Below are 24,574 nucleotides of genomic sequence, written 5' to 3'. Positions count from 1 at the left end.
GACAGAGGGGAAGAGAGAGAGAGACAGAGAGAGAGACAGAGGGGAAGAGAGAGAGAGACAGAGGGGAAGAGAGAGAGAGAGAGAGAGACAGAGGGGAAGAGAGAGAGAGAGAGAGAGAGAGAGAGACACAGAGGGGAAGAGAGAGAGAGAGAGAGAGACAGAGGGGAAGAGAGAGAGAGAGAGAGACAGAGGGGAAGAGAGAGAGAGAGAGAGACAGAGGGGAAGAGAGAGAGAGAGAGAGAGACAGAGGGGAAGAGAGAGAGAGAGACAGAGGGGAAGAGAGAGAGAGAGACAGAGGGGAAGAGAGAGAGACAGAGGGGAAGAGAGAGAGACAGAGGGGAAGAGAGAGAGAATAGAGACAGAAGGGAAGAGAGAGAGAATAGAGACAGAGGGGAAGAGAGAGAGAGACAGAGGGGAAGAGAGAGAGAGAGAGAGAGAGAGAGAAAGACAGAGGGGAAGAGAGAGAGAGAGAGAGAGAGAGAGAGAGACAGAGGGGAAGAGAGAGAGAGAGAGAGAGAGAGAGAGAGACAGAGGGGAAGAGAGAGAGAGAGAGAGAGAGAGAGAGAGAGAGAGAGACAGAGGGGAAGAGAGAGAGAGAGACAGAGGGGAAGAGAGAGAGAGAGACAGAGGGGAAGAGAGAGAGAGAGAGACAGAGGGGAAGAGAGAGAGAGAGAGAGAGACAGGGGAAGAGAGAGAGAGAGAGACAGAGAGAGAGAGAGACAGAGGGGAAGAGAGAGAGAGAGACAGAGGGGAAGAGAGAGAGAGACAGAGGGGAAGAGAGAGAGAGAGACAGAGGGGAAGAGAGAGAGAGACAGAGGGGAAGAGAGAGAGGGGAAGAGACAGAGACAGAGGGGAAGAGAGAGAGAGAGAGAGAGAGAGAGAGAGACAGAGGGGAAGAGAGAGAGAGAGAGAGAGAGAGAGAGAGAGAGAGAGAGAGAGAGAGAGAGAGAGAGAGAGAGAGAGAGAGAGAGAGAAGGGAAGAGAGAGAGAGAGACAGAAGGGATGAGAGAGAGAGAGACAGAGGGGGAAGAGAGAGAGAGAGACAGAGGGGAAGAGAGAGAGAGACAGAGGGGAAGAGAGAGAGAGACAGAGGGGAAGAGAGAGAGACAGAGGGGAAGAGAGAGAGAGAGAGAGAGAGAGAGAGAGACAGAGGGGAAGAAAGAGAGAGAGAGACAGAGGGGAAGAGAGAGAGAGAGAGAGACAGAGGGGAAGAGAGAGAGAGAGAGACAGAGGGGAAGAGAGAGAGAGACAGAGGGGAAGAGAGAGAGAGAGACAGAGGGGAAGAGAGAGAGACAGAGGGGAAGAGAGAGAGACAGAGGGGAAGAGAGAGAGAGACAGAAGGGAAGAGAGAGAGAGACAGAAGGGAAGAGAGAGAGAGACAGAGGGGAAGAGAGAGAGAGAGACAGAGGGGAAGAGAGAGAGAGAGACACAGAGGGGAAGAGAGAGAGAGAGACAGAGGGGAAGAGAGAGAGAGACACAGAGGGGAAGAGAGAGAGAGAGACAGAGGGGAAGAGAGAGAGAGAGACAGAGGGGAAGAGAGAGAGAGAGAGGGGAAGAGACAGAGACAGAGGGGAAGAGAGAGAGAGACAGAGGGGAAGAGAGAGAGAGAGAGAGAGGGGAAGAGAGAGAGAGAGAGAGAGAGAGAGAGAGAGAGAGAGACAGAGGGGAAGAGAGAGAGAGAGAGAGAGAGAGAGAGAGACAGAGGGGAAGAGAGAGAGAGAGAGACAGAGGGGAAGAGAGAGAGAGAGAGAGACAGAGGGGAAGAGAGAGAGAGAGAGACAGAGGGGAAGAGAGAGAGAGAGACAGAGGGGAAGAGAGAGAGACAGAGGGGAAGAGAGAGAGAGAGACAGAAGGGAAGAGAGAGAGAATAGAGACAGAAGGGAAGAGAGAGAGAATAGAGACAGAGAGAGAGAGAGAGAGAGAGAGAGAGAGAGACAGAGGGGAAGAGAGAGAGAGAGAGAGAGAGAGAGAGACAGAAGGGAAGAGAGAGAGAGAGAGAGAGAGAGAGAGACAGAGGGGAAGAGAGAGAGAGAGAGAGAGAGAGAGAGAGAGAGAGAGAGAGAGAGAGAGAGAGAGAGAGAGAAGGGAAGAGAGAGAGAGACAGAAGGGAAGAGAGAGAGAGAGAGACAGAGGGGAAGAGAGAGAGACAGAGGGGAAGAGAGAGAGAGAGAGACAGAGGGGAAGAGAGAGAGAGAGAGAGACAGAGGGGAAGAGAGAGAGAGAGACAGATGGGAAGAGAGAGAGAGACAGAGGGGAAGAGAGAGAGAGACAGAGGGGAAGAGAGAGAGAGACAGAGGGGAAGAGAGAGAGAGAGACAGATGGGAAGAGAGAGAGAGACAGAGGGGAAGAGAGAGAGAGACAGAGGGGAAGAGAGAGAGAGACAGAGGGGAAGAGAGAGAGAGACAGAGGGGAAGAGAGAGAGAGACAGAGGGGAAGAGAGAGAGAGAAAGACAGAGGGGAAGAGAGAGAGACAGAGGGGAAGAGAGAGAGACAGAGGGGAAGAGAGAGAGAGAGACAGAGGGGAAGAGAGAGAGAGAGACAGAGGGGAAGAGAGAGAGAGACAGAGGGGAAGAGAGAGAGAGACAGAGGGGAAGAGAGAGAGAGACAGAGGGGAAGAGAGAGAGAGACAGAGGGGAAGAGAGAGAGAGACAGAGGGGAAGAGAGAGAGACAGAGGGGAAGAGAGAGAGACAGAGGGGAAGAGAGAGAGAGACAGAAGGGAAGAGAGAGAGAGAGAGACAGAAGGGAAGAGAGAGAGAGACAGAAGGGAAGAGAGAGAGAGACAGAAGGGAAGAGAGAGAGAGACAGAGGGGAAGAGAGAGAGAGACAGAGGGGAAGAGAGAGAGAGAGAGACAGAGGGGAAGAGAGAGAGAGAGAGACAGAGGGGAAGAGAGAGAGAGAGACAGAGGGGAAGAGAGAGAGAGAGAGACAGAGGGGAAGAGAGAGAGAGAGAGAGAGACAGAGGGGAAGAGAGAGAGAGAGAGACAGAGGGGAAGAGAGAGAGAGACAGAGGGGAAGAGAGAGAGAGACAGAGGGGAAGAGAGAGAGAGAGACAGAGGGGAAGAGAGAGAGAGACAGAGGGGAAGAGAGAGAGAGAGACAGAGGGGAAGAGAGAGAGAGACAGAGGGGAAGAGAGAGAGAGAGAGACAGAGGGGAAGAGAGAGAGAGAGAGACAGAGGGGAAGAGAGAGAGAGACAGAGGGGAAGAGAGAGAGAGAGAGACAGAGGGGAAGAGAGAGAGAGAGAGAGACAGAGGGGAAGTGTTACAGAAGCATTAGTTATTTTGTTGTGAAGAAACTTATTTCCCAGCAGCAATGCCTGAACCAGCCAAGCCAGCGCCTAAGAAGGGCTCCAAGAAAACTGTAACAAGTATCATTTCATAAAGGGTTAACTCTGTTCAGTTTTGAGAAAACTATTTTCTGAGGCAGGTTTCCTAGCATATTGTGTACTGTAATTAAGTTTGTGATAAGCATTCACTGCTAGGTGATAAGAAGGACTCAATTGTTTTCTTGTGTGTACTTGTTATCTGCGGTGGCCTGTCCAAGGGCTTTGTCTAAATGTGTGATGGGGGATTTTATGCTTCCCCCCCTGGGAGTGCCCTGTGTGCATGTAACCTAAATAAAAAGCAGGCTGGGCATCCCAGTCCTCAGTTCTTGGTTGTCCCTCAATCGCAGCGTTGACTCGTTTTTGTGGGCAGAAGGGTATCCTAGCTGTACTACAGCTAAGGGGGATTATTCTACATTTGCGAGACTCATATAGAATACTATGGAAAGCAGTTTCTCCCCTCTTCAGCAATAGGAATCCAGGCTACTAAGCGGTCCATCTCTCAGCGAGACTAAGGGTAACCGTAACATTTGGCGGCAGTGGTGGGATTTTTCCTGGATTTCCTAGGAGAGGTACAGAACGGATGGAGAGCGCTTACGAAAAATTGAAGCGTACAACCCTAAAGGATTTACTTGAAAGCAGAGGGGGGTACGCCAGCAACCGGCCGAGGAGAGAGCTGATCGCAGAATTGACCGAACTGGATCAGAGCTTCACAATGGCGGAAACACCGACCACGATTAGTGACGAAAAAACCAGGATTGTTCGGGAGAGGCTCTCACTGTACGGGCCGAACCCCTCCATGGAATTGGTACAGCAGTTGATGGCGGAAGCGGACAAGGATATACGAGAGACTCGAGCCCACGAACTCAACCTAGCGAACGCACACCGCAATGCTGAAGCCCCGCAGGTAATCATCCCTGTCGAAAATGCTGGGAGGCCCAAGATACCCTATGCGGCATTTCGACCCTTCCTAGAGAGCGAGACAGGGATTGATGAATATTTGGCGGACTTCGAAAGGCAATGTGCCCTGCACCAGATTCCCAACAGGGAGTGGCCCACGATATTGTCTGGGAAACTATCCGGGCGAGCCCTGGAAGCCTTTCGTACTCTGGGTTCTGAGGAAGTGACACAGTATGAGCTAGTTAAGGAGACACTTTTGCGACGGTACGCAGTAACTCCGGACGCGTATCGCCGACAGTTTCGGGGCACGAAAAAGAAGCCTAACGATACCCATATGGAATGGGCGCACCGAATGCGGAGAGCGGCAAATCACTGGATGAGCGGAAGTAAAGCGGTGACTGGTGAGGAAATTTTACAATTGTTTCTCTTAGAACATTTTTATAATGGCATGGAACAGCAAGGGAAGGAATGGCTGCGAGACAGGCGACCTTCTACCTTAGAAGAAGCAGCCAAATTGGCCGATGAACATTATGACTCCCGTCTTCACGAACCCAGAGAGGTTTACCGTGCACCCCCTCGTGCTGAATTCCGAGCCCCGGTGCCCGCAGGGCCCGCCCGACACTCAGGACCACCCAATAACAGCTCTGAGCGTCCCAGACCGACTTGCCACAGATGCAAGCAACCAGGGCATTTCATGGCTAGCTGCCCCCTTAATACGCACAAGACACCCAGGAATTACAATTACCCCTCTGGGGCATATCGTCCGGCCCGGACCCTCTGTGTTAACCAAGAGGCCCCTATGGAGGAATATTTGGGGCCGCTTCACGAGGCGGACCCTGTATATGCTGCCTCAGATAACCGCCAGCACCATCGGCAGAAGGTATGGCTCGAGGGGCGATCTACCGAGGGATTGAGAGACACAGGGGCTACTATCACGCTGGTACAGAGTCATTTGGTGCCGGAGCACAAGCGATCTGGACAGACTGTGGCCGTTAGAGTGGCGGGGGGGGATGTGTACAAAATTCCAACAGCTAAAGTGCATCTTGATTGGGGAGCGGGAAAGGGGGCTGTGAACGTGGGCATAATGGATAATTTACCTGCCGAAGTACTACTGGGCAATGATTTGGGCCCCATGACTTCTGCCTATGCTCCAGTATGCAACAACGAGGCGGACCCAGTGACTACACGGGCCCAAGCCCGGACGGAGCGAGAACTCTCACCAGTGCGGGAGACACAGGTAAGACCTACCCCGACATTGCCTGACATGTTAGGCCCCATACCCTGGGACACCCCAGATGCTTTCGAGACAGAGTCTAAGACTGACCCGACCTTACAAAAGTACCGGGAACGAGCAGAGACCGGAGGGGGCGGGGCAGATAATGAAACATTCTTATGGGAAAAAGGGAAACTATACCGCTGGACAGAGAAAAGGGGACAGCGTAGGCGACAGCTGGTAGTGCCCCACAAATACCGTCAAGAAATCCTCAAGATAGGCCATGACATCCCCTTAGCAGGCCACCTAGCTGTAACCCGTACCCTACACCGCATTACTCACACGTTCTTTTGGCCAGGGGTACACGCTGACGTTAGAACTTACTGTAACACCTGCGATGTGTGTCAACGAGTAGGAAGGCGAGGCGATCACCCTAAAGCCCATCTAGTAAATATGCCCATTGTAGAGGAACCCTTCAGCCGGGTTGCTATTGACCTAGTGGGACCACTGGCTACCCCTAGTCCCTCCGGTAAGCGCTACATTCTTACCGTAGTGGACTACGCTACCAGGTACCCAGAGGCTGTCGCCCTATCCAACATACAAGCGGATACGGTAGCGAATGCACTAGTACAGGTGTTCTCCCGGGTAGGATTTCCAAAAGAAATCCTATCCGACCGAGGCACCCAATTTACGGCTGAATTGACCCAACAACTCTGGCAGGTTTGCAAAATTAAGTCCCTCCTGAGCTCCCCATACCACTCCCAGACGAACGGGCTGTGTGAGAGGTTCAATGGGACCCTCAAGCAAATGCTCAAGACGTTCACTCAGGAATACCGAGACTGGGAACGCTTCCTGCCGCACCTCCTTTTTGCTTATCGGGAGGTGCCCCAGGAAACGACAGGGTTCTCTCCCTTCGAGTTGCTCTACGGAAGAAAGGTACGGGGACCCCTAAACCTGATCCGGGAGCACTGGGAGGGAGAGATGGAGACTGACGGTGTCCCCATTGTGCCATACGTGCTGGAACTCAGGGACCGAATGGAGCAATTGGCCAAATCCGTGCGGGCTAATCTCCAGTCGGCCCAGAGAAGACAGAAAGTATGGTACGATCGGGGGGCCCGAAAGAGAATCTTTACCATAGGACAAAAGGTGTTAGTACTTAAGCCGGTGAAGACAGACAAATTGCAGGCGTCCTGGCAGGGCCCCTACCAGATCGTAGAGAAAAGGGGAGACACCACTTATGTGATAGCTAGCTGCCACGACAACAATCTTAGAAAGACATTCCATGTAAACATGCTCAAGGAATATTTTGAGCGACCAGAGAACGTGACGGCCGTATGTTGTTCCCCTCAGGAAGGCCCCGACAGTCTACCCATTCCAGACCTATTAGAAAAGAGTCTCCCCACAGGTATAGTGGCTCAGGTTCAGATAGGAGACCGACTTAGCCCCACTGAAAGGGAGCAGCTCAACCAACTCCTACAGTCCAAACACCTCACCTTCTCCCCGAAGCCAGGGTACACTACTTTAACCACCCACCAGGTAGATACTCCGGGACAAGCTCCCTTGCGCCAGGCTCCGTACCGAATCCCCGAAGCAGTTAGGATAGGAATGAAGAAGGAGATCGATGAGATGCTCCAACTCAGGGTAATTGAGCCCTCCGATAGTCCCTGGGCCTCCCCAGTTGTCTTGGTGCCCAAGAAAGATGGGACCACCCGGTTCTGCGTAGACTATCGGAGGCTCAATGAAAAGACCGTGACGGACGCTTACCCTATGCCCAGGGTAGACGAGCTACTCGATCGTATAGCCAGGGGAAATTACCTGACCACTATTGACCTCTGCAAAGGTTACTGGCAGATTCCCCTGGCCCCGGAGGCTATCCCCAAGTCGGCATTCGTCACCCCATTCGGCTTATATCAGTTTAGGGTAATGCCGTTTGGGATGAAGAATGCCCCAGCTACATTCCAGCGCTTGGTGGATAGGCTCCTGGATGGCTTCCAGAGTTTTGCTTGCGCCTACCTGGACGACATAGCGATCCACAGTGAGTCATGGGAGGACCACTTAGCTCACATAGGAATGGTTCTGGATCAGATCCGGGCTGCTGGCCTGACTCTGAAGCCAGAAAAATGCCACTTTGGGATGGCCGAGGTACAGTACCTGGGTCACCGGGTGGGGTGTGGAAAGCAGCGACCAGAGCCGGCCAAGATAGAAGCTGTCGCCAATTGGCCCACCCCCATCACTAAGACTCAGGTCCTAGCCTTCCTGGGCACGGCAGGGTACTATAGACGGTTCGTACCAGACTACAGCACACTTGCCAAACCCCTGACTGACTTGACCAAGAAGAACTTACCTCGACAGGTCCTGTGGTCTCCCCACTGTGAAACAGCTTTCCAGGCTCTCAAAAATGCTCTAATTAACGCTCCTGTCTTGGCGGCTCCAGCCCTTAACAAACGTTTTATCGTCCACACAGATGCTTCCATGTTCGGGCTGGGAGCCGTCCTCAGCCAAGTAGGCGAAGATGGAGGGGAGCATCCAGTTGCCTACATCAGCCGGAAGCTCCTGCCCCGCGAAGTCAGCTATGCAGCGGTCGAAAAGAAGTGTTTGGCTTTGGTGTGGGCATTAAAGAAATTGACTCCCTATTTATATGGGCAGGAGTTCACTCTGGTCACCGACCATAACCCGTTGGTGTGGCTGAACCGGGTCTCTGGAGATAATGGCAGGCTATTACGTTGGAGTTTATCGTTGCAACCCTTCAATTTCACCATTACTTACAGACCTGGGAAACAGAATGGCAACGCCGACGGGTTGTCCAGACAAACCGACCTCAGCCCCGCATAACCAGCGGTCTGGACAGCCTTAGTCTGCCCCGAAAAGGGGTCAGACCGTGTCTGCCAGAGTGTTCCACAGAAAGGGAGCACTGTTACAGAAGCATTAGTTATTTTGTTGTGAAGAAACTTATTTCCCAGCAGCAATGCCTGAACCAGCCAAGCCAGCGCCTAAGAAGGGCTCCAAGAAAACTGTAACAAGTATCATTTCATAAAGGGTTAACTCTGTTCAGTTTTGAGAAAACTATTTTCTGAGGCAGGTTTCCTAGCATATTGTGTACTGTAATTAAGTTTGTGATAAGCATTCACTGCTAGGTGATAAGAAGGACTCAATTGTTTTCTTGTGTGTACTTGTTATCTGCGGTGGCCTGTCCAAGGGCTTTGTCTAAATGTGTGATGGGGGATTTTATGCTTCCCCCCCTGGGAGTGCCCTGTGTGCATGTAACCTAAATAAAAAGCAGGCTGGGCATCCCAGTCCTCAGTTCTTGGTTGTCCCTCAATCGCAGCGTTGACTCGTTTTTGTGGGCAGAAGGGTATCCTAGCTGTACTACAGCTAAGGGGGATTATTCTACATTTGCGAGACTCATATAGAATACTATGGAAAGCAGTTTCTCCCCTCTTCAGCAATAGGAATCCAGGCTACTAAGCGGTCCATCTCTCAGCGAGACTAAGGGTAACCGTAACAGGAAGAGAGAGAGAGAGACAGAGGGGAAGAGAGAGAGAGAGACAGAGGGGAAGAGAGAGAGAGAGAGACACAGAGGGGAAGAGAGAGAGAGAGAGACACAGAGGGGAAGAGAGAGAGAGACACAGAGGGGAAGAGAGAGAGAGAGACAGAGGGGAAGAGAGAGAGAGAGAGAGAGAGAGAGACAGACAGAGGGGAAGAGCGAGAGAGAGAGAGAGAGACAGAGGGGAAGAGAGAGAGAGACAGAGGGGAAGAGAGAGAGAGACAGAGGGGAAGAGAGAGGGAGAGACAGAGGGGAAGAGAGAGGGAGAGACAGAGGGGAAGAGAGAGAGACAGAGGGGAAGAGAGAGAGAGAGAGACAGAGGGGAGGAGAGAGAGAGACAGAGGGGGAGAGAGAGAGAGAGAGACAGAGGGGAAGAGAGAGAGACAGAGGGGAAGAGAGAGAGAGAGAGAGAGAGAGAGAGAGAGAGAGAGACAGAGGGGAAGAGAGAGAGAGACAGAGGGGAAGAGAGAGAGAGAGACAGAGGGGAAGAGAGAGAGAGACAGAGGGGAAGAGAGAGAGAGAGACAGAGGGGAAGAGAGAGAGACAGAGGGGAAGAGAGAGAGACAGAGGGGAAGAGAGAGAGAGACAGAGGGGAAGAGAGAGAGAGAGAGGGGAAGAGAGAGAGAGAGAGGGGAAGAGAGAGAGAGAGAGAGGAAGAGAGAGAGAGAGAGAGAGAGAGAGAGAGAGAGAGAGAGAGAGAGAGAGAGAGAGAGAGAGAGAGAGACACAGAGGGGAAGAGAGAGAGAGAGACAGAGGGGAAGAGAGAGACAGAGGGGAAGAGAGAGAGAGAGACACACAGAGGGGAAGAGAGAGAGAGAGACACAGAGGGGAAGAAAGAGAGACAGACAGAGGGGAAGAGAGAGAGACAGACAGAGGGGAAGAGAGAGAGAGACAGAGTGGAAGAGAGAGAGAGACAGAGGGGAAGAGAGAGAGAGAGACACAGAGGGGAAGAGAGAGAGAGAGAGAGACAGAGGGGAAGAGAGAGAGAGAGACAGAGGGGAAGAGAGAGAGAGACAGAGGGGAAGAGAGAGAGAGAGAGAGAGAGACAGAGGGGAAGAGAGAGAGATAGAGACAGAGGGGAAGAGAGAGAGAGAGACAGAGGGGAAGAGAGAGAGAGAGAGACAGAAGGGAAGAGAGAGAGAGAGAGAGAGAGAGAGAGAGACACAGAGGGGAAGAGAGAGAGAGAGAGAGACAGAGGGGAAGAGAGAGAGAGAGAGAGACAGAGTGGAAGAGAGAGAGAGAGACAGAGGGGAAGAGAGAGAGAGAGAGAGAGAGAGAGAGACAGAGGGGAAGAGAGAGAGAGAGAGACAGAGGGGAAGAGAGAGAGAGAGAGGGGAAGAGAGAGAGAGACAGAGGGGAAGAGAGAGAGACAGAGGGGAAGAGAGAGAGACAGAGGGGAAGAGAGAGAGAGAGAGAGAGACAGAGGGGAAGAGAGAGAGAGAGAGACAGAGGGGAAGAGAGAGAGAGAGACAGAGGGGAAGAGAGAGAGAGAGACAGAGGGGAAGAGAGAGAGAGAGACAGAGGGGAAGAGAGAGAGAGAGACAGAGGGGAAGAGAGAGACAGACAGAGGGGAAGAGAGAGACAGAGGGGAAGAGAGAGAGAGAGAGACACAGAGGGGAAGAGAGAGAGATAGAGACAGAGGGGAAGAGAGAGAGAGAGACAGAGGGGAAGAGAGAGAGAGAGACAGAGGGGAAGAGAGAGAGAGACAGAGGGGAAGAGAGAGAGAGACAGAGGGGAAGAGAGAGAGAGACAGAGGGGAAGAGAGAGAGAGAGACAGAGGGGAAGAGAGAGAGAGACAGAGGGGAAGAGAGAGACAGAGGGGAAGAGAGAGACAGAGGGGAAGAGAGAGACAGAGGGGAAGAGAGAGACAGAGGGGAAGAGAGAGACAGAGGGGAAGAGAGAGACAGAGGGGAAGAGAGAGAGACAGAGGGGAAGAGAGAGAGACAGAGGGGAAGAGAGAGAGACAGAGGGGAAGAGAGAGAGAGACAGAGGGGAAGAGAGAGAGACAGACAGAGGGGAAGAGAGAGAGAGAGAGAAAGACAGAGGGGAAGAGAGAGAGAGAGAAAGACAGAGGGGAAGAGAGAGAGACAGAGGGGAAGAGAGAGAGACAGAGGGGAAGAGAGAGAGACAGAGGGGAAGAGAGTGAGACAGAGGGGAAGAGAGAGAGACAGAGGGGAAGAGAGAGAGACAGAGGGGAAGAGAGAGAGACAGAGGGGAAGAGAGAGAGACAGAGGGGAAGAGAGAGAGAGAGACAGAGGGGAAGAGAGAGAGAGAGAGACAGAGGGGAAGAGAGAGAGACAGAGGGGAAGAGAGAGAGAGAGAGACAGAGGGGAAGAGAGAGAGAGAGAGACAGAGGGGAAGAGAGAGAGAGAGACAGAGGGGAAGAGAGAGAGAGAGAGACAGAGGGGAAGAGAGAGAGAGAGACAGAGGGGAAGAGAGAGAGAGAGACAGAGGGGAAGAGAGAGAGAGAGACAGAGGGGAAGAGAGAGAGAGAGACAGAGGGGAAGAGAGAGAGAGAGACAGAGGGGAAGAGAGAGAGAGAGAGACAGAGGGGAAGAGAGAGAGAGAGACAGAGGGGAAGAGAGAGAGAGAGACAGAGGGGAAGAGAGAGAGAGAGAGACAGAGGGGAAGAGAGAGAGAGAGAGAGACAGAGGGGAAGAAAGAGAGAGAGAGAGAGAGAGAGAGAGAGGGGAAGAGAGAGAGAGAGACAGAGGGGAAGAGAGAGAGAGAGACAGAGGGGAAGAGAGAGAGAGAGACAGAGGGGAAGAGAGAGAGAGACAGAGGAGAAGAGAGAGAGAGAGACAGAGGAGAAGAGAGAGAGAGAGACAGAGGAGAAGAGAGAGAGAGAGACAGAGGGGAAGAGAGAGAGAGACAGTGGGGAAGAGAGAGAGAGACAGACAGAGGGGAAGAGAGAGAGAGAGAGAGACAGAGGGGAAGAGAGAGAGAGAGACAGAGGGGAAGAGAGAGAGAGACAGAGGCAAGAGAGAGAGAGAGAGAGAGAGAGAGAGAGAGAGAGAGAGAGAGAGAGAGAGACAGAGGGGAAGAGAGAGAGAGAGAGAGAGAGAGAGAGAGGGGAAGAGAGAGAGAGAGAGAGGGGAAGAGAGAGAGAGAGAGAGAGGGGAAGAGAGAGAGAGAGAGAGGGGAAGAGAGAGAGAGACAGAGGGGAAGAGAGAGAGAGAGACAGAGGGGAAGAGAGAGAGAGAGACAGAGGGGAAGAGAGAGAGAGAGAGAGAGGGGAAGAGAGAGAGAGAGGGGAAGAGAGAGAGAGAGAGAGAGAGGGGAAGAGAGAGAGAGAGAGAGAGGGGAAGAGAGAGAGAGAGAGGGGAAGAGAGAGAGAGAGAGAGACAGAGGGAAAGAGAGACAGAGGGAAAGAGAGAGACAGAGGGGAAGAGAGAGAGAGAGAGAGAGAGACACACAGAGGGGAAGAGAGAGAGAGACACAGAGGGGAAGAGAGATACACACAGAGGGGAAGAGAGATACACACAGAGGGGAAGAGAGAGAGACACAGAGGGGAAGAGAGAGAGACACAGAGGGGAAGAGAGAGAGACACAGAGGGGAAGAGAGAGAGACACAGAGGGGAAGAGAGAGAGACACAGAGGGGAAGAGAGAGAGACACAGAGGGGAAGAGAGAGAGACACAGAGGGGAAGAGAGAGAGACACAGAGGGGAAGAGAGAGAGACACAGAGGGGAAGAGAGAGAGACACAGAGGGGAAGAGAGAGAGACACAGAGGGGAAGAGAGAGAGACACAGAGGGGAAGAGAGAGAGACACAGAGGGGAGAGGGAGAGAGACACAGAGGGGAAGAGAGAGAGACACAGAGGGGAGAGGGAGAGAGACACAGAGGGGAGAGGGAGAGAGACACAGAGGGGAGAGGGAGAGAGACACAGAGGGGAGAGGGAGAGAGACACAGAGGGGAGAGGGAGAGAGACACAGAGGGGAGGGGGAGACACAGAGGGGAGGGGTAGAGAGACACAGAGGGGAGGGGGAGACACAGAGGGGAGGGGTAGAGGGAGACACAGAGGGGAGAGGGAGACACAGAGGGGAGAGGGAGACACAGAGGGGAGAGGGAGAGAGACACAGAGGGGAGAGGGAGAGAGACACAGAGGGGAGAGGGAGAGAGACACAGAGGGGAGAGGGAGAGAGACACAGAGGGGAGAGGGAGAGAGACAGAGGGGAGAGGGAGAGAGACAGAGGGGAGAGGGAGAGAGACAGAGGGGAGAGGGAGAGAGACACAGAGGGGAGAGGGAGAGAGACACAGAGGGGAGAGGGAGAGAGACAGAGGGGAAGAGAGAGAGAGACAGAGGGGAAGAGAGAGAGAGACAGAGGGGAAGAGAGAGAGAGAGAGAGAGACAGAGGGGAGGAGAGAGAGAGACAGAGGGGAAGAGAGAGAGAGAGAGAGAGAGACAGAGGGGAAGAGAGAGAGACAGAGGGGAAGAGAGAGAGAGAGAGACAGAGGGGAAGAGAGAGAGAGAGAGAGAGACAGAGGGGAAGAGAGAGAGAGACAGAGGGGAAGAGAGAGAGACAGAGGGGAAGAGAGAGAGAGAGAGAGAGAGACAGAGGGGAAGAGAGAGAGAGACAGAGGGGAAGAGAGAGAGAGACAGAGGGGAAGAGAGAGAGAGACAGAGGGGAAGAGAGAGAGAGACAGAGGGAAAGAGAGAGAGAGACAGAGGGAAAGAGAGAGAGAGACAGAGGGAAAGAGAGAGAGAGACAGAGGGAAAGAGAGAGAGAGACAGAGGGGAAGAGAGAGAGAGAGAGACACAGAGGGGAAGAGAGAGAGAGAGAGAGACAGAGGGGAAGAGAGAGAGAGAGAGAGAGAGAGAGAGAGGGGAAGAGAGAGAGAGAGAGAGAGAGAGAGAGAGAGACAGAGGGGAAGAGAGAGAGAGAGAGAGAGAGAGAGAGAGAGGGGAAGAGAGAGACAGAGGGGAAGAGAGAGAGAGAGAGAGAGAGACAGAGGGGAAGAGAGAGAGAGAGACACAGAGGGGAAGAGAGAGAGAGAGACACAGAGGGGAAGAAAGAGAGACAGACAGAGGGGAAGAGAGAGAGAGACAGACAGAGGGGAAGAGAGAGAGAGACAGAGTGGAAGAGAGAGAGAGACAGAGGGGAAGAGAGAGAGAGAGACAGAGGGGAAGAGAGAGAGAGACAGAGGGGAAGAGAGAGAGAGAGAGACAGAGGGGAAGAGAGAGAGAGAGACAGAGGGGAAGAGAGAGAGAGAGAGACAGAGGGGAAGAGAGAGAGAGGGAGACAGAGGGGAAGAGAGAGAGAGGGAGACAGAGGGGAAGAGAGAGAGAGAGACAGAGGGGAAGAGAGAGAGAGAGACAGAGGGGAAGAGAGAGAGAGAGAGAGAGACAGAAGGGAAGAGAGAGAGAGACAGAGACAGAAGGGAAGAGAGAGAGAGACAGAAGGGAAGAGAGAGAGAGACAGAGGGGAAGAGAGAGAGAGACAGAGGGGAAGAGAGAGAGAGACAGAGGGGAAGAGAGAGAGAGACAGAGGGGAAGAGAGAGAGAGACAGAGGGGAAGAGAGAGAAAGACAGAGGGGAAGAGAGAGAGAGAGAGAAAGACAGAGGGGAAGAGAGAGAGACAGAGGGGAAGAGAGAGAGACAGAGGGGAAGAGAGAGAGACAGAGGGGAAGAGAGAGAGACAGAGGGGAAGAGAGAGAGAGACAGAGGGGAAGAGAGAGAGACAGAGGGAAAGAGAGAGAGAGACAGAGGGAAAGAGAGAGAGAGACAGAGGGAAAGAGAGAGAGAGACAGAGGGGAAGAGAGAGACAGAGGGGAAGAGAGAGAGAGAAAGACAGAGGGGAAGAGAGAGAGAGAAAGACAGAGGGGAAGAGAGAGAGAGAAAGACAGAGGGGAAGAGAGAGAGAGAAAGACAGAGGGGAAGAGAGAGAGACAGAGGGGAAGAGAGAGAGACAGAGGGGAAGAGAGAGAGACAGAGGGGAAGAGAGAGAGACAGAGGGGAAGAGAGAGAGACAGAGGGGAAGAGAGAGAGACAGAGGGGAAGAGAGAGAGACAGAGGGGAAGAGAGAGAGACAGAGGGGAAGAGAGAGAGAGACAGAGGGGAAGAGAGAGAGAGACAGAGAGAAAGAGAGAGAGAGACAGAGAGAAAGAGAGAGAGAGACAGAGGGGAAGAGAGAGAGAGAGACAGAGGGGAAGAGAGAGAGAGAGAGAGAGACAGAGGGGAAGAGAGAGAGAGAGACAGAGGGGAAGAGAGAGAGAGACAGAGGGGAAGAGAGAGAGACAGAGGGGAAGAGAGAGAGACAGAGGGGAAGAGAGAGAGACAGAGGGGAAGAGAGAGAGACAGAGGGGAAGAGAGAGAGACAGAGGGGAAGAGAGAGAGAGAGAGACAGAGGGGAAGAGAGAGAGAGAGAGACAGAGGGGAAGAGAGAGAGAGAGACAGAGGGGAAGAGAGAGAGAGACAGAGGGGAAGAGAGAGAGAGACAGAGGGGAAGAGAGAGAGAGAGACAGTGGGGAAGAGAGAGAGAGACAGAGGGGAAGAGAGAGAGAGAGACAGAGGGGAAGAGAGAGAGAGACAGAGGGGAAGAGAGAGAGAGACAGAGGGGAAGAGAGAGAGAGACAGAGGGGAAGAGAGAGAGAGAGACAGAGGGGGAGAGAGAGAGAGAGACAGAGGGGAAGAGAGAGAGAGACAGAGGGGAAGAGAGAGAGAGACAGAGGGGAAGAGAGAGAGAGAGACAGGGGGGAAGAGAGAGAGACAGAGGGGAAGAGAGAGAGACAGAGGGGAAGAGAGAGAGACAGAGGGGAAGAGAGAGAGAGAGACAGAGGGGAAGAGAGAGAGAGAGACAGAGGGGAAGAGAGAGAGAGAGACAGAGGGGAAGAGAGAGAGAGAGAGACAGAGGGGAAGAGAGAGAGAGAGAGAGAGACAGAGGGGAAGAGAGAGAGAGAGAGAGAGAGACAGAGGGGAAGAGAGAGAGAGACAGAGGGGAAGAGAGAGAGAGACAGAGTGGAAGAGAGAGAGAGACAGAGGGGAAGAGAGAGAGAGAGACAGAGGGGAAGAGAGAGAGAGAGAGACAGAGGGGAAGAGAGAGAGAGAGACAGAGGGGAAGAGAGAGAGAGAGAGACAGAGGGGAAGAGAGAGAGAGAGACAGAGGGGAAGAGAGAGAGAGAGAGACAGAGGGGAAGAGAGAGAGAGAGAGAGACAGAAGGGAAGAGAGAGAGAGAGACAGAAGGGAAGAGAGAGAGAGACAGAGGGGAAGAGAGAGAGAGACAGAGGGGAAGAGAGAGAGAGACAGAGGGGAAGAGAGAGAGAGACAGAGGGGAAGAGAGAGAGAGACAGAGGGGAAGAGAGAGAGAGACAGAGGGGAAGAGAGAGAGAGACAGAGGGGAAGAGAGAGAGAGACAGAGGGGAAGAGAGAGAGACAGAGGGGAAGAGAGAGAGACAGAGGGGAAGAGAGAGAGACAGAGGGGAAGAGAGAGAGACAGAGGGGAAGAGAGAGAGAGACAGAGGGGAAGAGAGAGAGAGACAGAGGGGAAGAGAGAGAGAGACAGAGGGAAAGAGAGAGAGAGACAGAGGGAAAGAGAGAGAGAGACAGAGGGAAAGAGAGAGAGAGACAGAGGGAAAGAGAGAGAGAGACAGAGGGAAAGAGAGAGAGAGACAGAGGGGAAGAGAGAGACAGAGGGGAAGAGAGAGAGAGACAGAGGGGAAGAGAGAGAGAGACAGAGGGGAAGAGAGAGAGAGAAAGACAGAGGGGAAGAGAGAGAGAGACAGAGGGGAAGAGAGAGAGAGAAAGACAGAGGGGAAGAGAGAGAGAGAGACAGAGGGGAAGAGAGAGAGAGAAAGACAGAGGGGAAGAGAGAGAGACAGAGGGGAAGAGAGAGAGACAGAGGGGAAGAGAGAGAGACAGAGGGGAAGAGAGAGAGACAGAGGGGAAGAGAGAGAGAGACAGAGGGGAAGAGAGAGAGACAGAGGGGAAGAGAGAGAGACAGAGGGGAAGAGAGAGAGACAGAGGGGAAGAGAGAGAGACAGAGGGGAAGAGAGAGAGACAGAGGGGAAGAGAGAGAGAGAGACAGAGAGAAAGAGAGAGAGAGAGACAGAGGGGAAGAGAGAGAGAGAGACAGAGGGGAAGAGAGAGAGAGAGAGAGACAGAGGGGAAGAGAGAGAGAGAGACAGAGGGGAAGAGAGAGAGAGACAGAGGGGAAGAGAGAGAGAGACAGAGGGGAAGAGAGAGAGACAGAGGGGAAGAGAGAGAGAGAGAGACAGAGGGGAAGAGAGAGAGAGAGAGACAGAGGGGAAGAGAGAGAGAGAGACAGAGGGGAAGAGAGAGAGAGAGACAGAGGGGAAGAGAGAGAGAGACAGAGGGGAAGAGAGAGAGAGACAGAGGGGAAGAGAGAGAGAGACAGAGGGGAAGAGAGAGAGACAGAGGGGAAGAGAGAGAGAGACAGAGGGGAAGAGAGAGAGAGACAGAGGGGAAGAGAGAGAGAGACAGAGGGAAAGAGAGAGAGAGACAGAGGGAAAGAGAGAGAGAGACAGAGGGAAAGAGAGAGAGAGACAGAGGGAAAGAGAGAGAGAGACAGAGGGAAAGAGAGAGAGAGACAGAGGGGAAGAGAGAGACAGAGGGGAAGAGAGAGAGAGACAGAGGGGAAGAGAGAGAGAGACAGAGGGGAAGAGAGAGAGAGAAAGACAGAGGGGAAGAGAGAGAGAGACAGAGGGGAAGAGAGAGAGAGAAAGACAGAGGGGAAGAGAGAGAGAGAGACAGAGGGGAAGAGAGAGAGAGAAAGACAGAGGGGAAGAGAGAGAGACAGAGGGGAAGAGAGAGAGACAGAGGGGAAGAGAGAGAGACAGAGGGGAAGAGAGAGAGACAGAGGGGTAGAGAGAGAGACAGAGGGGAAGAGAGAGAGACAGAGGGGAAGAGAGAGAGACAGAGGGGAAGAGAGAGAGACAGAGGGGAAGAGAGAGAGACAGAGGGGAAGAGAGAGAGACAGAGGGGAAGAGAGAGAGACAGAGGGGAAGAGAGAGAGAGAGACAGAGAGAAAGAGAGAGAGAGAGACAGAGGGGAAGAGAGAGAGAGAGACAGAGGGGAAGAGAGAGAGAGAGAGAGACAGAGGGGAAGAGAGAGAGAGAGACAGAGGGGAAGAGAGAGAGAGACAGAGGGGAAGAGAGAGAGAGACAGAGGGGAAGAGAGAGAGACAGAGGGGAAGAGAGAGAGAGAGAGACAGAGGGGAAGAGAGAGAGAGAGAGACAGAGGGGAAGAGAGAGAGAGAGACAGAGGGGAAGAGAGAGAGAGACAGAGGGGAAGAGAGAGAGAGACAGAGGGGAAGAGAGAGAGAGACAGAGGGGAAGAGAGAGAGAGAGACAGAGGGGAAGAGAGAGAGAGAGACAGAGGGGAAGAGAGAGAGAGACAGAGGGGAAGAGAGAGAGAGACAGAGGCAAGAGAGAGAGAGAGAGAGAGACAGAGGGGAAGAGAGAGAGAGAGACAGAGGGGAAGAGAGAGAGAGAGACAGAGGGGAAGAGAGAGAGAGAGAGACAGAGGGGAAGAGAGAGAGAGAGAGAGAGAGAGAGAGAGAGAGAGGGGAAGAGAGAGAGACAGAGGGGAAGAGAGAGAGAGACAGAGGGGAAGAGAGAGAGAGAGACACAGAGGGGAAGAGAGAGAGACAGAGGGGAAGAGAGAGAGACAGAGGGGAAGAGAGAGAGAGAGACAGAGGGGAAGAGAGAGAGAGAGACAGAGGGGAAGAGAGAGAGAGAGACAGAGGGGAAGAGAGAGAGAGACAGAGGGGAAGAGAGAGAGAGACAGAGGGGAAGAGAGAGAGAGACAGAGGGGAAGAGAGAGAGAGAGGGGAAGAGAGAGAGAGAGGGGAAGAGAGAGAGAGAGGGGAAGAGAGAGAGAGAGGGGAAGAGAGAGAGAGAGGGGAAGAGAGAGAGAGAGGGGAAGAGAGAGAGAGAGGGGAAGAGAGAGAGAGAGAGACACACACAGAGGGGAAGAGAGAGAGAGACACAGAGGGGAAGAGAGAGAGAGACACAGAGGGGAAGAGAGAGACACACAGAGGGGAAGAGAGAGACACACAGAGGGGAAGAGAGAGACACACAGAGGGGAAGAGAGAGACACACAGAGGGGAAGAGAGAGACACAGAGGGGAAGAGAGAGAGACACAGAGGGGAAGAGAGAGAGACACAGAGGGGAAGAGAGAGAGACACAGAGGGGAAGAGAGAGAGACACAGAGGGGAAGAGAGAGAGACACAGAGGGGAAGAGAGAGAGACACAGAGGGGAAGAGAGAGAGACACAGAGGGGAAGAGAGAGAGACACAGAGGGGAAGAGAGAGAGACACAGAGGGGAAGAGAGAGAGACACAGAGGGGAAGAGAGAGAGACACAGAGGGGAAGAGAGAGAGACACAGAGGGGAAGAGAGAGAGACACAGAGGGGAAGAGAGAGAGACACAGAGGGGAAGAGAGAGAGACACAGAGGGGAAGAGAGAGAGACACAGAGCGGAAGAGAGAGAGACACAGAGCGGAGAGGGAGAGAGACACAGAGGGGAGAGGGAGAGAGACACAGAGGGGAGAGGGAGAGAGACACAGAGGGGAGAGGGAGAGAGACACAGAGGGGAGAGGGAGAGAGACACAGAGGGGAGAGGGAGAGAGACAGAGGGGAGAGGGAGAGAGACAGAGGGGAGAGGGAGAGAGACAGAGGGGAGAGGGAGAGAGACAGAGGGGAGAGGGAGAGAGACAGAGGGGAGAGGGAGAGAGACAGAGAGGAGAGGGAGAGAGACAGAGGGGAGAGGGAGAGAGACAGAGGGGAGAGGGAGAGAGACAGAGGGGAGAGGGAGAGAGACACAGAGGGGAGAGGGAGAGAGACAGAGGGGAGAGGGAGAGAGACAGAGGGGAGAGGGAGAGAGACAGAGGGGAGAGGGAGAGACACAGAGGGGAGAGGGAGAGACACAGAGGGGAGAGGGAGAGACACAGAGGGGAGAGGGAGAGACACAGAGGGGAGAGAGACACAGAGGGGAGAGAGAGACAGACAGAGGGGAGAGAGAGAGACAGACAGAGGGGAGAGAGAGAGAGACAGACAGAGGGGAGAGGGAACACTGAAATGGGGGAGGCACCACTGAATGCTTAAGTAATATTTTAAGTGACTATCAAATGCTAATAGTCTACAATCTATTTTAAATATATGAAACAGAACAGCACATATGAATGGGAGCATTAATAAATTATTATTTGTTGTCTATACATCAGGGTTGTCCAACATACACCTAAAGAATCCCTGGTTTAAATGAAATACTATAGCTACAGGAGCCATGGAGAATATTTGCTATAACTCATTCTAAACTGCTTGGTTTCATTTTACATTACCATGCTTTTGGTCTAGCTTACTCTTGTCAAATAACAACTCATCCATACAAACAGCATAATAGTAAGATAATGTAGTGAGAATACACAGTTGCAGAGCTACAGCGAGTTCAGAAAGAGAGTGAGGTAGTGGGTGTAAAGTTTGAGTAAACAAAATACAAAAACGATCCTTAAACTGCTGTAAAAGAGTAAAAAAAAACAAACAAAAAAAAAACCCACTGAACCACATTCATTAAATTATCATTTTCACTAACAGAATCCCTTTCAGCAAAATCTAAGGTTGCAGAACTTACTTCAATAAAATGTGGCTAAAACACAGCTCTCTGCAAGTCTGCATCTCTTCCTGCTCTGTAAGGAAGTGACAGTGGAACATTCCACTGCACTTGGAGGGGGAGTACAGAACTCTCTTTTTTATTAAATCAAAGCTGACAGCTGAACAGGGCATCAACAAAATAAATTAAAGTAGTTTTTTTTCCGTTTTTGTTTTGTTTTATATGATTTAACATACAGCCCCAACCCTAAGTTCCCCTGACTGATGCCTCTCACTGGATTGGTTCAGCCCCAAAGAGGCCTGACTCAAATAAGCACTTATGGGCCATGCAATGATCTTAACCACTTTCAACCAGTAGGTGGTGCAGCATGTTATGTAATGGAGAGCAGACCTGCTTGTGCCTCTCCATTGCACAACATGTAGCTGTGAAAAAAAAATGCTGTAAAAAAAAAATTGCAATATTTTTTTTTCTTTTTAAAGCCAATAAAAAAATATATATTTTTGCCCATATGAGAGGTGAAGCCCTACCTCACCTGCCTCTAGTGACTGCACATCACTGATTGAGAGGTTCCATCTGAATCACAAAGCCCCTCTACATTATCTTTATACAGAGATATAATACTATAGTGAGGCTCCCTCTGACTCTCTTTCACAAAGCCACCTCATCAGTATATTATATACAGATGTATCATATTATAGAGGTTCCCTCTGCCTCACACAAACAGAACCCTCCCCAGTACCTTAAACACATGTTTATATTTTAAAAAGGTCCCTCTGTCTCACACACAGTCCCTCATATACAGTTATCCTATATAATAAAGGCCAAGTATGTTTGACGCAGTAGAGACTGCGCAAGACAAACATACCTGGCCATAACCGCTTAATGACCAGCGCGGAAGCGCAGTAGAGACTGCATGAGACAAGTGCGAGGACAGCGCTGGTTGGTAAGCACTTAAGGACCTATGCCACAATCTCGTTAAAAGTAGAGAGATTGTGCTATTTCTGCATGACCAATGAGGCAGTGCAGACATAATCTTGCAGAGGTACAGAAGCAGAAAGGGACACTTTGTGTCCCTCTCTGCATCAGACAACAGTGATGCCGATCATTGGTGGCGTGGGAGGGTTATGAGGGAGGCGGGTGGGCAGGAGGGGCGGGAACAGGTGGGACTGCTACACTACAGAAAAAAAATGTATGGAGAGCGGCAGGGACGTGGAAGAAGGAAGTACAGGGGGATCCTAGAGTGGAGGGGATAAAGGATAGGGAAAGGATCTTGGAGGGGGACATTTTGGCCTGTGTATATGAGCTTTAACACTAGTATATTAAAAAGAGGTTCCCTCTGCCTCACACGCACTCACAGCTCAATCCCAGTACATTATTTAGATATAATATTTTGAAAGAGATTCCCTCTGTCTTAGACACACAGCACCCTACTCAATACATTATATAAAGATACATAGTATTATTGAGAGATTCCCTCTGCCTCACACACACAGCCCCCACCCTAGTAATGTTATAGAGAGATTCCCTCTGCTTCAACAGTACCTTTAATACAGTTATATGATATTATAGAGGGGTTCCCTCTTCCCCGCACAGTTCCTTATACATATGGAGATTATCTCTGCTTCACATCTACTGTACTTTTTAAAGAGATAATTATTATTACAAATGCGTTAATTCCGACATACTTACATGAAACCACTGTATTGAGTAATGAGAATGTAGCAGCGTGTTCCAAACAACAGTCGTCACATGACTGCAACGATTTAATAAAAAAATTAAAAAGAACTACAAATACAGGAAGCTGCATTTAAACTTCCCGCCCACCGACTTCCTGCAGTCCTCTTTTTCGAGTTGTCACAATAGTCATGTGACTTGTGATGTCACATGTTCTAGTGCTCGAAGGGAACTAGCTGTTACACTATAAACAATCGATGTGGTGGTTTCACAAAGGTAAATCATTGTATAGTGTTATATACTGTATTAAAGACGGTCTCAGTGTGTATTAGGCAGCAGGCTCTGAGGAGGGAGCTTGTGTGAGGCAGAGGGAGCCTCCATACAATATCTGTATATAATGTACTGGGGAGGAGGCTCTGTGTCTGAGGCAGAGGGAACTGCTTTATAATATTTTATATCTGAATATAAGGTACTGGGGAGGGCGTTGTGTGTGTGGCAAAGTGAACCTCTGTATAATATAAATCTGTATATATGTTACTGGAGAAATGTTTGCATGTGTGAGGCAGAAGGAATCCCTCTACAATATTATAAATCTGTATATAAGGTACTGAGGATGGGCTATGTGTGTGAGACAGAGGGGACCTCACATATAATTCACTTTTGAGGGGGCTGTGTCTGTGAGAGGCAGATTAACTTCTTTATAGTATTATATATCTGTATAAAAGTTACCAGTGAGGGGCTGTGTGTGTAAGGCAGACTGAATCACTCTATAATATTATATGTGGATTTATTAGGTACATCTGTAAAATATTATACAGTATATCTGTATATAAGGTACTGGGGATGGGGCTCCGTGTGTGAGGCAGAGCGAACATCCCTGTAATATTAAATATTTGTATATATGGAAATAGATGGGGACTGTGTGTGTGTGAGGCTTTGGGAATCTCACTATAATTTTATATATCTGCGTATAAGGTACAGGGGAGGGTTAGTGTCTGTGTGAGGCCGAGAGAACCCCTCTATAATATTATAAAACTGTATATAAGGTATTGGTGAGGGACTGTGTGCGTGAGGCAGAGGGAACCTCTCTATAATATTATATATCTGTATATAAGGTACTGTGCAGGGGACTGTGTGCATGAGGCAGAGGGAACCTCTCTATAATATTATATATCTGTATGTAAGGTACTGGGGAGGGAGCTGTGTGCTTGAGGCAGAGGGAACCTCTATAATATTATATATCTGTATATAAGGTACTGTGCAGGGGACTGTGTGCATGAGGCAGAGGAAACCTCTCTATAATATTGTATATCTGTATATAAGGTACTGTGCAGGGGACCGTGTGCGGGAAGCAGAGGGAACCTCTCTATAATATTATATATCTGTATATAAGGTATTGTGCTTGGGACTGTGGGGTTGATTTATTAAAAGCTAGGTGAACTCTGTATGTGCTTCTTCTGAAACTGCGCCCTAGCTCGGTTCCGGAGAAGCGCACGTGCGCCTGAATTTTTTTAAAAAAAAAAATAGACGTAACTTTGTGCAGGCGAGCTGGGGCGTAATAATGATAAATTGTGCTTGTTGGAAAAAGCATTTACTCCCTATTTATCACAATACATCCCCTATAAATATTTACGCCGCCATGCCTTGATAATTAAAAAAGCGTTTTTTAGGTGTATATTTTGCAAATATTTATATTATATAATGTTTCCGTGCTGTTTTTGCCATATGTTGGTAATTTTAGAGCACAGAAATCAATATATATATATATATATACACACATACATACACACACACACTCTTGGTACCCGTATGCGCCTGTGGAAGCAAAAATTTCTAGGCAATAACACTCTCTTCTTGGCACTGAGCCTTTGACAAATGAGTTAAAAAAATAAAGTACTGCATGACAATATGTAAAAGCATGTATGATAATGGTGTGAGTGGGATCGGATCCTTGTTTGAACATTTATCTGAATGGCTTGATGCCATACTTTGCCCTCTGGTTCAGGCACTTCCAAGCTACCTACAAGACACTAAACATGTGCTTAGGATCATGAACAACATGCAATGGGATCCCACACACAATTGGATGACGGTAGATGTTACTGCTTTATATTCTTCTATACCCCATGAGCTAGGCCTCAAAGCTTTGGAATTTATTTTAACTCAGTTTTCTACTTTGACTATTGATTTTCAGAAATATGTGATTGAGGTAACAGGCTTTTTACTATGCCACAATTATTTCGAATTTGAGTTGTTTTTTTTTTAATCTCCAGGGATGTGGGACAGCTATAGGGGCTAAATTTGCCCCCCTCCTATGCCAACCTGTATATGGGTTGGTGGGAGCTGTCCCACATCTA

General features: G+C 50.9%; 2 protein-coding genes across 2 annotated transcripts in view; one reads left to right on the top strand and one right to left on the bottom strand.

The window, feature by feature from the left end:
* The window catches only part of LOC128656990 (gastrula zinc finger protein XlCGF57.1-like), a 98,436-nt gene extending 76,100 nt beyond the window's left edge, over nucleotides 1–22,336 (bottom strand). Inside the window, exon 1 of the mRNA XM_053711198.1 lies at nucleotides 22,233–22,336. The gene's annotated coding sequence lies outside the window, so the exon portion shown is untranslated. The remainder of the gene's footprint in view (nucleotides 1–22,232) is intronic.
* A 108-nt stretch (nucleotides 22,337–22,444) lies between these two features.
* The window catches only part of LOC128656988 (gastrula zinc finger protein XlCGF57.1-like), a 209,567-nt gene continuing 207,437 nt past the window's right edge, over nucleotides 22,445–24,574 (top strand). The window contains exon 1 of the mRNA XM_053711197.1: nucleotides 22,445–22,493. The gene's annotated coding sequence lies outside the window, so the exon portion shown is untranslated. The remainder of the gene's footprint in view (nucleotides 22,494–24,574) is intronic.

This window comes from Bombina bombina, chromosome 4, assembly GCF_027579735.1.
Source record: "Bombina bombina isolate aBomBom1 chromosome 4, aBomBom1.pri, whole genome shotgun sequence".
NCBI classification, from domain to species: domain Eukaryota; kingdom Metazoa; phylum Chordata; class Amphibia; order Anura; family Bombinatoridae; genus Bombina; species Bombina bombina.
Note: the sequence above shows the minus strand (reverse complement) of the source record. Positions and strands in the feature narration are given on the sequence as shown.